Here is a 13272-nt window from a genome sequence, read left to right as displayed (position 1 = left end):
AGAATTGATTACAACTATACCTTAAAGGTTGTATGTGTAACCTTTTACTTGGCCAATTTTGAACGTTACAACTGCTGCATAACAGCCATTATCTTGTCTTCGTCTCTTAGATTTAAAAAGTATAATATTTGACTAATGTAGTTCTGTCCAGCAACTAACGAACCTACTCGCACCAGTATTTTAGCGCTGAAGGAGGGTAAAAAGAAAAAAGTTTTCGATATCCACCCAACGCTATCCTATATAGGACCTACGAGCAGCTATTGACCTCATTATTGTCCGTGCGCGCGCGGCATTCGCACTAGTAAACCAAATGAGTGTTAAAGTGATTAAATTAAATACACGATGCCTAAACGTAAGAGAGACGAAACGGAAGAAGATAAATGGCGGAGAAGAATAAAAATACGAAGCCAAGTTAAACGGAAAACCGAACAGTAGTGTTCACCGTGTAGTTATCCAGTGAAGTGGAGCATGATATAATCGAAAGTAAGTTGAATATAATCAAACATTGCTTTATTTAATATTTTTTAATCGCTTCGAGCCTATACGCGATATAGGCCAAAGCTATTTTTGTGCTCAGAGTTAATACGAGATATTAACCCGCAGCTATTTTTTTTTCTTCACTGCATTTGTAGTGAATGTACAAATTTATTTGTAACCAAAGTACAGCTTTTAATGCGTACTTATACTTAACCCTTAGTTCACATAATTTATACATACGTGACTGATCAAATTTCGGTCTTTTCCAGATCATCTGGAATATGAACAGGACACATTTTATGAGCCTGCTGGTTCCGTTACGCAATATGACGAGTACATAGACAGTGATTCAATTGAAGATAAACTGGAAACTGAATCAGCCCCTGCTAGTCACGTGATCCAATGTACCGCAGAAGTACATGCCGAGCCGGAAATTCTGGCGACTAATAATACAGACGTGCAAAAGGTCTGTCCTGCGGAAACTAGTACCAAGGACGAGATCACTGTCGTCAACGAGGATTTTGATCCTGAATTATTACGAGCCTTAGGCGAATTTGAGGCAGATTCTATTGAATGGGGCGAGAACATTCATGAAGAAATTGCTAAACATTTTCAGCATACTCTTTTGAACGGGCTAAAAAAAGAAGCAAAGGAAGAATTACATAAAAGTATTTATTTCCAAAAAATTTACCTTTTTCAAAAGCCCCAACTCTAAACCCGGAAATCGCCGCCATGCTGACCGAGGCCTCTCGAAACAGAGACAAGCGAATTCTCGCCAAACAGGAGCAGATTGGAAAAGCACTTTCAGGTCTGGGAAGGCTATGACTCTTCTTTTGAAAAAGGAGCCTAATATAGCCGAAGCTATACGTACGTTAAGCGATGTCGGAAAACTAGTTGCCGACGCTCACTTCGCCGAAACCGAAACTCGTCGGTCGTAATTCCGCTGGTTGAAAATCGCTTATCGATCCCTTTAAAAATAGAAAAAGGGATATTTTTATTTGGAGAAAAGCTTGGCGACTTAGTTAAAAAGCTCCCGTGGTATCAAAAAAACTGGACAGTTGATTCAAGCAACATCACAGCTGCTTCAAGTTCCGGTTTAAACTGGAAACCCCCACCGTCACGCTCACGCCTACAACGCGGGAGCCAGCTGCAGTATCCCAGTCGAGGCGGTGGGCACAGAGGATACTCTTACTACCAGACCAGGCACCGAGCACCCCCAGGCCGGAACGCCGCATCCCGACGCCAGGCGCCGCCCACCGCCGCCGCCGCGCCGACGAGGCGACAAGCGGCGCAGGCAGTGCGCCGTCAGCCAACCAGCCACAAACATAGACCCTCAGGTACACGCCGGTCGTTTAAAATACTTTCTAAAGGCGTGGGAGTCTATAACTTCTGATAAATTTATCCTAAATACGATACAGGGTTACGAAATTCCTTTGTAACAATACCGTATCAAGATCCTAGAAACTACCTGCAAAATCATTTTCTATGTCTGACTCATTGCTTATTGAAAAAGAACTATTACACTTAACTAATATCAAGGCAATAAAAAAATGTCAACCCGAACCGGGGCAGTTTCTGTCTGATATCTTCCTTGTGCCAAAAAGTGACGGCAGTATGAGGTTATATTTTAAACCTCAAAAAATTAAATAAGTATGTTTACACTGAACATTTTAAAATGGAAGATATCAGAACAGCGACAAAACTTGTTACAGAGGGATGTTATATGACAAATATTGACTTGAAAGAAGCTTACCTGTTATTGCCCATTCACCAGTCTCATAGGAAATTTTTGCGTTTCTGTTTTAAAAATAGTATATACGAATTTACGGCTCTCCCGTTCGGGCTCTCTTCAGCTCCATATATATTCACGAAAATATTGCAACCGGTTGCATCACATTTAAGATCATCAGGTTTTCAGTCTGTGAGATATCTCGATGACGTACTTTGTATAGGAAATACAAAAGAAGCCTGTTTGATAAATACAAACCATACTATAGAATGCCTAGAAAAGTTAGGATTCATTATTAACTACACTAAAAGCAATTTGATTCCTGAAACAGAATGTATTTATTTGGGTTTCGTTTTAGATTCCATGAATATGTGCTTGAAATTACCAAAAAGAAAACGAAACCATATTTTGGAACGCACAAATAAAATTATATGTTCTAAAAATATACGTATTCGTGATTTCGCAAGTTTTTTAGGCACACTTACAGCTGCATGCCCGGCAGTTGCATATAGTTGGGTTTACACTAAGTCATTGGAGAGAGCAAGGTATTTAGCATTACTTAAATTTAACGATGATTACGACAAGTTTATGGCAGTTCCAGATAGCGTACGTGATGATTTACGGTGGTGGCAAAAATATTTTGACAGGGACTAACCCTATTCAAAGGTATAATTATGTACAAGAAATTTTTACCGATGCATCGACTACCGGGTGGGGTGCTGCCTCGAACGGCGAGAAAACCGGAGGTCAATGGACAGATATAGAACGTAAAAATCACATTAATTACCTGGAACTGTTAGCTGTTTACTTCGGTTTAAAATCATTTGCCGATGATAAATGTAATTGTAATATACTTCTTCGCGTTGATAATACCACCGCCATATCGTATATAAATAGAATGGGTGGCGTACAATACCCACACCTTAATTACGTGGCTAAAATGATATGGAAGTGGTGTGAGGAAAGAAGAATCTTTATTTTTGCCTCCTATATCAAGTCTTCCTTAAATGTTGAAGCAGACAGGGAGTCTAGGAAAATTAATATTGACGGTGAATGGGAATTACAGAACAAAGCTTTTATTCAGGTTGCTCAGAAGTTTTGGTCGGCCAGAAATTGATTTGTTTGCATCTCGCACAAATGCTAAGTGCCCTAAATATATAGCTTGGAAAAAGATCCGTACGCGTACAATATTGACGCATTTACTATTAACTGGGAACCTTTTTTCTTCTACGCGTTTCCACCGTTTGCACTTATTTTAAAAACTTTAAATAAAATTGTCGCCGATAATGCGACTGGTATAGTTATCGTTCCTTACTGGCCGTCGCAACCCTGGTACCCTCTTTTTAAAACATTATGCATAGTTGAAGTCGTATTGTTCCCTCCAAGTAAATATCTCCTCTCATCTGCTTTCAGACCAATCCACCGCTGCATCGACACCTTACCTGGTAGCGAGTGTGTTATCAGGGAAAGCTTTATCAAAAAGGGAGTACCAGAGTCTGCTTTAAATGTCATACTTTCCTCAATAACGCAAAGTACTAAGTCACATCTCTCTAGTCTAAGCTATGGTGGCAGTATTGTGAAGAAAATCAGGTTGATTTTTTTGATGTTCAAATAGTATCACTGTTAGATTTCCTTTCCAAATGTTTTCAAAACGGATCGAGATATGGTACGCTAAATAATCATAGATCCGCTATTTTTTGATCTCTTCTAATAATATAAGTTACAATGAGAATGTTAAACGGTTCTTTCGAGGAGTCTTTAAATTAAAACCGTCTTTCCCTCGTTACAATGTAACATGGAACCCTAGCTTAGTATTAGATTATTTAGATAGTGCCTTACAAACGATACAATTGATTTAGAGAAGTTGACTAAAAACTGGTTATGCTTCTTGCTTTGGCTACTGCTCAAAGGATCCAAACTTTATCTTTGATTAAAATTTTCAAATATTACGTTTTTACAATGATAAGATTGTTATTATTATAACGGATTTAATTAAAACATCTGGAATTGGACGAGCACAACCAGTAATAGAGATACCATTTTTTAATCAAAGGCCAGGTATATGCCCTGCTACTACATTACGAAAAAAATATATTGCGGCTACTGCAGCCCATAGGTCGAATAAAGACGACAAACTACTACTTACTAATAAGAAGCCTAGACCTGCTTCATCCCAAACTATAGGCCGGTGGATTAAGCAGGTCCTCCAGGAGAGTGGCATTAATCCTAACATTTTTGGCGCTCACTCGACGCGCCATGCCACGACCTCCGCAGCTTCACGGGCTGGCATTAGCGTTGAAGTGATCAGAAAAGCAGCTGGATGGTCTGACCAATCAGCTGTTTTTGCTAACTTTTATAACAGGCCAGTTGTTGATAAAATTTAAGTAAAAGACATGTTTGTTTCTTTTACTGAAAATAAATACCATGTAAAATTATAACTGTTTCCTTTATTATTTAACTCCTATATTAATAGCATTGTTTTTCCTTTTTTTTTATAAACTCTCTAAACATCTACATTAGTCAAATATTATACTTTTTTAAATCTAAGAGACGAAGACAAGATAATTGAATGATCAAACGAACTTACCATAAGTGAAGTTCGATCATAATTATCTTGTCTTCGTCGAAGAGATTTAAAACCCTCCCTCCATTATGAATCCCAAAAAAAAAAAACATGCTTGTAGTATACTCTGAAAATAATGAGGTCAATAGCTGCTCGTAGGTCCTATATAGGATAGCGTTGAGGGTGGATATCGAAAACTTTTTTCTTTTTACCCTCCTTCAGCGCTAAAATACTGGTGCGAGTAGGTTCGTTAGTTGCTGGACAGAACTACATTAGTCAAATATTATACTTTTTTAAATCTCTTCGACGAAGACAAGATAATTATGATCGAACTTCACTTATGGTAAGTTCGTTTGATCATTCAATTTAAGTGTTTTAGCGAGCCTAGGTATCTTACATACGATACTATTTAGACAATTTAAGAGTCTTAAGTACGCTCGCGTCCATGGGGACGTTTGTATGGACAAACGTAGTTTCGTTCTTATGTACTAGCAGCACCAAGTATACCATTATAGCAGCCATTACGATGCTTATAATTAGGTTTGGTTAAAATAAAATGTAACGAAAAAAAAGCAATAGCGAATTTTTATTTCTCATACAAAACTTAAATTAATGTGATGTTATTTTGTTGCATTGAATATCAACGAAAACTAATTATAAGCATCAAAATAGCTGCTCCCATTATAGTCGCTAAGTTTTATTTAGTTTCAGTGTGTTGTTTGTAAATTAGAACGAAACTACTTATGTATGAAAATACGATTAGCTCTTAAGGGATAACTCTTAAGGGCCGTTTTTGTCACTTCTTTTCTTGTTAAATCGAAATGCAATGTAACCGACAAGTACAATAAATTTACTCGTAATTAGACATCAAGTTGCTTTATACTGACTTAGCAAAACAAACTATGTTAAGGTAGGTATCTGAAAATTTAAATTCAAATAAAAATTAAAAAAATATGTTATCATCCCAGCCTATATACGTCCCACTGCAGGGCACAGGCCTCCCCTCAGAATGAGAGGGCTTGGACAGTAGTTCCCACGCGGGCCCAGTGCGGATTGGGAACTTCACACGCACCATTGAATTGCTTCGCAGGTTTGTGCAGGTTTCCTCACGATGTTTTCCTTCACCGCAAAGCTCGTGGTAAATTTCAAATGTAATTCCGCACATGAATTTGGAAAAACTCAGAGGTGCGAGCCGGGGTTTGAACCCACAACCCTCTGATTGAGAGGCGATAGGTCAAACCACTAGGCCACCACGGCTTTAGAAAATAAATGCAATAAAATTATTAAAAAAAAGATTGTTCGGGTGTCTGAAGTTTTCAGTATATTTATTAACAATTTGTATAAATAATTATAGGTTCACCTGTCTGTACCTATTTAAAACCACCAATGTGAAAAAAGTATCACTAGCCAATTTAAATAGGCATGAATTTGTAGAAATTATTTAGGACAATTATATACAAACCAATGTAGCTCGCTATTTTGTTTATTAAAAACTTGAATGTAAAATGTACGTGTCGCACACTATCCTTATTTACAAAATGATAACTTTGACTTCCGATAATTTTAGTGAAAAAGAGTGTTTTCATTCACTTGGAGATGACGGACCCCATTAGACAACATGTGTTATTAAAAAATTATCAGTATTATTTGTTTGGGAGTTTTCGCAAAATAACCAGTGACTTGTCAACAATAAATATTTACGCCTGTAGAGACGTCACATCAAATCAAATGTAGTAATCACTTATTTTTGCTAAAAATACACTTTGCTACAAATGACACGTCAGTAGTAAAGTAACTTTAATGTAAAACTTACACTAAATTATACTATTTAAATTAACATACACAGATATACCACATATAGATATGGGGGCAGATATTTGTATGAATAATAATACGAATGTTTGTTCTCGGCTCTTGGATGTTTAATATGCATTTAAGTTTGTATTTATCTATATAAGTTTGTTTGTTTGTTTGTTTATACTCTAAGGCGGACTTATCCCTGCAGGGATCTCTGCCAGTCAACCTTTGAGTGGTAGAGGAGCAATCCAAAAAACAAGGATCGACAAATAGAGCAAAACATTTGAATAAATATAAATGCATATATAAACCTCAAATACCTAACTATATACAATAAATATATAACACATATATAAAACATTAATATATTTATAACTAAATATAAATAAAATACATAAATACACACATTTACATACAATACATAAATAATACAAGTATAAAGGATAATTACTTACTAAATAATCAAGGAACTAGTGTGAGCCACATCTTCTTCAATGTCTCTCTGAACGAGTATACGGAGGAAGATTGTCGGACGGTGATCGGCAACCGATTCCACAACCTAGCCGCATGCACAGAAAAGGATTTGGAATAGATCTTGGATGAGGTAGAAGGAGATGCTAGAAGGAGATTGGCGCTTGACCGCAAACGATGTTGGCTGCCTTCAGCTAAGTAGCTGAATCGCTCAGAAAGATATAAAGGAGCCGAAGGATTAAAAATAATGTTGAAGAGCAATGACAGAATGTGGACGTTTCTGCGGTCCCTGATAGATAGCCATTTAAGTTGCGTGCGAAACTGTGAAACGTGATCGTATTTACGGAGTCCAAAAATGTACCGAATACACACGTTCTGGAGGCGATCGAGCTTGTCAAGCAGCCCTCACTCAGATCCAGGTACCCAACATCACCATAATCGAGTATTGTAAGTAAAAGAGATTGGGTCAAACTGATTTTGGTTTGGAGTGGCAGAAATTCTGCAAGCGCCTGAGCGAGTGAAGTGAGGCAAAAAGTTTGCGACTGACCTCAGCAACCTGAGCTGACCAGGAAAATGTCTGGTCCATGGTGATTCCCAGATTTCTGACGGTAGGCGAAAAAGGAATAACAGTACCATCAAAATATAGGTTTGGAAACTACCATGTCAGAAATCTGAGAAATAAAATATGGACTGCCAATCATGATTGCCTTTGTCTTTTTCGCGTTTACCTTGAGGCCAAAACTTGCAGCCCAATCTCGAATGGTTGTAAGGTCAGAATTAATGCGTTCAATCAACCCAGGAAGATCGTCAAGAGCAGCAGCAGAGTAAATTTGCAAATTGTCTGCATATAAGTGGTAGCAAGACTTCAAAGAGGAGGTAATACCGTTAATGAAGATAGAAAAAAGGAGAGGGACAGTACACCCCCTGAGGGACACCAGCGGTAAGATCACACTACGCTGAGGAAGCGTCCTCAATCCTGACTCGCTGTTGTCTCCCACAGAGGTAGGAACGGAACCACGATAAAGCGGTGGAAGATAAATTTAAAGTGCTCAGTATGCCTAAAAGGATGTCGAAGTCCACGGTACTAAGCGCACTGCTAAAGTCCAACAGCACCAAAACTGTCAGCTTTCTGTTCTCAATATTATGACGTATGTCATCAGTGACCTTGACGAGAGCGGTGACAGTGCTATGCCCAGGACGGAAACCAGATTGGAAAGGATTAAATAAGTCGTGTCTATTCAGGTGATAGGAGAGACGTCGACTTACGACTTACGATAAGTATATTTATCCGTTGCCTAGTACACACCCATAGTACAAGCTTTGCTTAGTTTGGGACTAGGTCAATTGCTGTCAAGTGTCTCACGATATTTATTTATTTTTTTATACTCATCAACCAGGCCGATGCGTTTGTTGCAGATGAATTTAGGCTTGTTGCCTATACACAACGTCTTTTGTGACTGACTAGACCGATGCGAGAGCGACATGTTGGCCCAAGAGAAAGAGAAAGAGAAATTTGTCTAGCTTGACGCAGAACCGCCTTGGTGTCGTTTCTGTCTACTTTGCCCTCCAATACACGTTTGCGTCAATCAGTGCGTTTTTTTACTAGATTTTCCCAGTTATAGCGGTCCATTTTAAAGGCCATTTTAAATATAGAAGTCTTTAAATCTAAAAGGGTCTCCCAAAGCTTTTTTTCTTAAAATAAAATGATGACTGATGAATGATGATGATGAAATGATACAATGATAGTTTAATAATAATAATAATTTCTTGGTGGATAACCCGTAAATGTAGTTAATACCAGCCTAGAGCTGAGAAAAACCAATCCTTCGAGAATAATAATTATAATAAATGTTTATTTCGCATTAGTAAGAATTAGGTACAAACATGTTCATGCTAAGATGAAAAAAAGAAAAATAATAAATTAAAAGTAAAATATTAATGCCAAAAAGGAGTCCATTCAGCACTTGTCGGGTGACTAAAGGTGGCTCGACGCTGATATTACGTGGATCCAGGTTTGCAATTTGTATCTGGTTAATACATTGTTGAGCAGGTACTGTATTTAGTTGATAGGGCTAGCTTTAGGCGTGCTGGGGATTTAATAAATAAAATTGAATTCTCACTAGGTAAAAACGTGTATTGCGTCGCACAGGTGCAAAGAAGGGAAGGGAAAAATCTTAAGTAATTCTAACAAAGAATCGACAATCGAGATAGTGCTGTAGGTACCTTAGTGTTGGGGTTGCCAACACAAATCCATGAAGGTCCATCTTACGACGGATGCTCTATTTTAATTATTATATATCATTGTTAATGAAGATTGTATTAAATGATATTGTAACGGATAACTCACGTCTTAAACCGAGTTTAGTTTAGTTTGAGTTTAGGTTTAGAATTTTAACCAGGATTGCGGTTGGTCGGTACCCCCCAGTTGGCAAACAGTATTAAATACTCGTGCTGCGTCATCGGTTGGTGTGAACGTGCCTTTACGGAGCGATGTTGTTAGTGTTGTGTGCTACCCTACATTAGACAGTGACAATAAAAAATTACGATAAAATGCGGGTAGTTGTGCGCCGGTGTTAGTTTCGTCGAGCAGAGCGGTGGCGCGTAGTGCACGTGTTGCGGCAACCGCCGAGTCGCGTGCTCCTGAGAAGAAGGGCTACGAAATAGCCCGAAACATGTCGAGCTAAACTCGGTTTAAGACGTGAGTTATTCGTAACAATATCATTTAATATGAGCGAGTCTCACGGCAGTTTCATGTTCAAAATGAAGATTATCCTTTTAATTCAAACATTTCATTATAACTATCATATTTAAAATTACTTTTCGTTAATAGCGGTAGATTCAATTATTTCACTAGTACTAATAAAATATTAAGCCGTGGTGGCCTAGTGGTTTGACCTATCGCCTTTCAAGCAGAGGGTCGTGGGTTCAAGCCCCGGCTCGCACCTCTGAGTTTTTCGAAATTCATGTGCGGAATTACATTTGAAATTTACCACGAGCTTTGCGGTGAAGGAAAACATCGTAAGGAAACCTGCACAAACCTGCGAAGTAATTCAATGGTGCGTGTGAAGTTCCCAATCCGCACTGGGCCCGCGTGGGAACTATGGCCCAAGCCCTCTTGCTCTGAGAGGAGGCCTGTGCCCAGCAGTGGGACGTATATAGGCTGGGATGATGATGATGAATAAAATATTTATTCTGATTCTGATTAGCTTCACAATTTAATCGTTGATTTATGTTTGTTGGTCCAATTAATATAGTTACTTGTGGTCTTGTTAAATTAAAGGTGCCTACTCGATTACAGCAGAGGTCGAGGGTCGCTTGATAATGTAGTCATGTACTCTTAGGTGTTATCAATCTGAACGCTTCTGAAGGTTAGAGAGAAAATTTGTTAGATCATGAACCATATTTAGACTTAGAAGTTTCCGTCCATTACTGGCGATTGACTGCGGCTTTTCTCGCGTAAACAATTAGATCTGACCATCCCATCCCAGCCTACATACGTCCCACTGCTGGGCACAAGCCTCCTCTCATTCAGGCACAAGCATTCTCTCCTGCGGATTGGTAACTTCAACACACACCATTGATTTGCTTCGCAGGTTTGTGCAGGTTTTCTCACGATGTTTTCCTTAACCGTAAACCTCGAGGTAGATTTCAAATGTAATTTCGCACACGAATTTCGAAACGATCAGAGGTGCGGGCTGGGGTTTGAAGCCACGATCCTCTGCTTGAGAGGCCATAGGTCAAACCGCTGAGCCACCACAGCTTACATTAGATCTGCCACTTGAATTGTAATAATGACTAAACATTTATTCATACAACTTAAATGAGTATAATAAAGAGTTCACATACATACCCGTATAAAAACAAAGAGAACTAACCTAAGATAGCTTAACTAAGTACTTAAATAACTACTTATATCAATAAAAAAATATAAAATAATTATTGTATTTAATTGCGATTCTATAAATTGTATCTTGTTGTTCGTTAAAGTTTTTCGACGAGCACCCGTGGAAAATTTCATGTCTCTTAGACACAGGTTAATTTTGGTACCTATTTTTGTATGGATCTCGTGAGAATCGTCATCATCATCATCATCATCAGCCGGAAGACGTCCACTGCTAAACAATGGCCTCCTCCTTAGAACGCCACAATGAACGACAACTCGCCACTTACATCCACCGGTTTCCCGTAACTCTCACGATGTCGTCAGTCCACCTCGTCGTGTCGCACTCCGCAATGTAAGGTTACAAAGATATTACAAAAGGATATACGACCTACATACGACCACCATGGACCTGGTAATACCCCTTAATTCTTAATTTTTACACCAGTATTCCAGTCTTTATTATGCATTATATGTCGATATTTTTTTTAATCATAAATCAAGTTTCTTTGGAAATGGCTTCTAGCTCAAAAACCATTAGTTCTGCGACGATGTATTTGTGCTTCTATGAAAAGATGATGATGATGATGATGTGATCACTAGGGACATAGGGCTCGTAGAAGAGTTTTCCATTTGGCTTGATCTTGCGCGGCTTCTTCCAGCAATTATGAAAAGATAGGTACCTATATTCGAAATAAAAAATATCCCAGAAAAAGTATTTAGTTCCAGTGTCTGCGAATTCAACGCTATCAATTTTACTGAATTATAAAATCGGGTACCTGATCACCGATTAAAAATTATTTGTGATAAAAATCTTTCGGACTTTAAATTCTCTACTAATTGATGCTTTAGTCTTAAATTCATAATAGACTTTTTATAAACTATGCTAATGATTAAACGTAACTAATTTGGGATCTTGATGGTTCCCAAATACTCTACAAAAATAGCAATATCTTAGAGACACACATAGAATATGTGATAGCACGTAACTCGTAAATGGACAATCTAGAAGGATCTGTACCTATGCACTGCAAATTTAACTTTGCCAGTCAAAACTTGAAAAGCTTACACTGTTTCATATCAGTTCTAAACTTCATCAATGTATTTGATAACTTTGTATCTATCATGACATTGAAGCTAGCAGAAATTTATCCAAGTTAATACGGATATGTTACACGCGTAAGTAATTGTGATAAGAAACTACTTTGTAGTGCAATTGAACTTTTATATTCCTTGTGTTTGATAACGAAGTTACCATCATCATTATCAATATATCAGTCATAGAACTTCACTGTACACAGACTTCCCCATAGACCTTTTGTTGCTTCGGTTGGAAGCGCTCAGCAGGGCTACTACGAAACTCGAAGTTCGTGTCGTGCGGTCCCTCTGACACTTATACTATTTAATACAAGAGGAAGAGGGACGGTATGATACGAACTTCGAGTTTCGTAGTAGCCCTGCTGCATTCACCGCGAACCGGCTTTTCCATCAGAGATGTGCGAGGATGTGTTACGGGGCATATGTTTTTCATTAACCAATAGAAACGCTTCATTTACCTCGCCTCGCTCCGCTCAGCTGTTTCCACCAGAGATGTGCTGTGCGAAGATGTGTAAATGACGCGTTCCTATTGGTTAATGAAAAACACATCCCTCTTGGGGCACCTACTATGAGACAAAGCAAATTAAATATGAATTTTACCTACTTGATGTGACAAGTGAGGTTCAGTTGTTGGGAAAATATAAATTTGACATGGGGTCTCAAAAGGTTAAATTAGATTCGATTCTTTAGAAAAATATGGTTTTGCCGTTGTACGGTAAAAAAAATCTAGAAAACGAAATGTTGGATGAACGACGACAGCGCCAAAAAATAAGTCGTCTCAAAAGGTTAAAAAGGTTATTCGTGCATCTTGACTCGACTAATATTGACGTTATTCCTTCAAATCTTTGTAATTATTCACGTCAAGAACAAAGTTTATATCCGTGTCGATGTTACGGATCACAACATAGTGATAAGATTCTTAGAATAAATAAGGATATTGTTTTCAACGCGGGGAGTCTATAGTGTAGATAAAGATTGTCAACATATTGTGAAATGCATAAATTAAAACCGGCCAAGAGCGTGTCGGACACACCCAAAATAGTGTTCCGTAGTCATAAGGAAAAAAATAAGTAATATCTTTCTAAGGATTTCGTATTTTATACGGAATCTTCCAAGTTTAGGTATATTATATTTTTTCTTTATCTGTGCTATAAGACGTTGCTTCGTACCAAATTTCAAGATTCTGAGTTCACGGGAAGTACCCTGTAGGTTTTGATTCCCTTGCGAGTTTCGGAAATTTTGCGTTGTAAACGGCTG

This window comes from Choristoneura fumiferana, chromosome 16, assembly GCF_025370935.1.
Source record: "Choristoneura fumiferana chromosome 16, NRCan_CFum_1, whole genome shotgun sequence".
In the NCBI taxonomy this organism is placed as follows: domain Eukaryota; kingdom Metazoa; phylum Arthropoda; class Insecta; order Lepidoptera; family Tortricidae; genus Choristoneura; species Choristoneura fumiferana.
The sequence above is the reverse complement of the archived record's forward strand: the minus strand, read 5'-3'. Positions refer to the sequence as shown.